The sequence below is a fragment of the Sinocyclocheilus rhinocerous genome, unplaced genomic scaffold (assembly GCF_001515625.1).
Source record: "Sinocyclocheilus rhinocerous isolate Xijiao unplaced genomic scaffold, SAMN03320098_v1.1 scaffold756, whole genome shotgun sequence".
Lineage (NCBI taxonomy): Eukaryota > Metazoa > Chordata > Actinopteri > Cypriniformes > Cyprinidae > Sinocyclocheilus > Sinocyclocheilus rhinocerous.
In genome coordinates this window covers 1064718-1065106 of record NW_015662039.1, presented here as the reverse complement: position 1 = coordinate 1065106, position 389 = coordinate 1064718, and positions in this window count along the sequence as shown.

The following is a 389-nucleotide window of genomic DNA, read 5'->3' as shown; positions in this document are numbered from 1 at the left end:
AATTATTATTATTATTATTATTATTATCCTATTAGAAAATATCTTTATTTATTTTTGTTCGTATTTCGATTTGTTGTTAAATCAAACTTCAGTCATTCAAATAAAGAAATATTAAGCCCAGTTTTGATCTGATCATAGCCTAAAGGAGTCATGGGTCTGACTGCAGTTATTGGATAGCATATTGTAGACAGATTGGAGATTAATCCTAATAAACATGCCGCTACAATTAAAACCATTACATTAAAATACATTTAAAACAGTGTATTTCAATAATTTCAGCAGCGTGCAGATCCTCATGTCAGACTGTGGCTGGCGACAGCAGCGCGGACAGTCGCTTAGCTCGCTCACATAATGTACCATATAGCCTATCTATAATAACGGGAAAACAT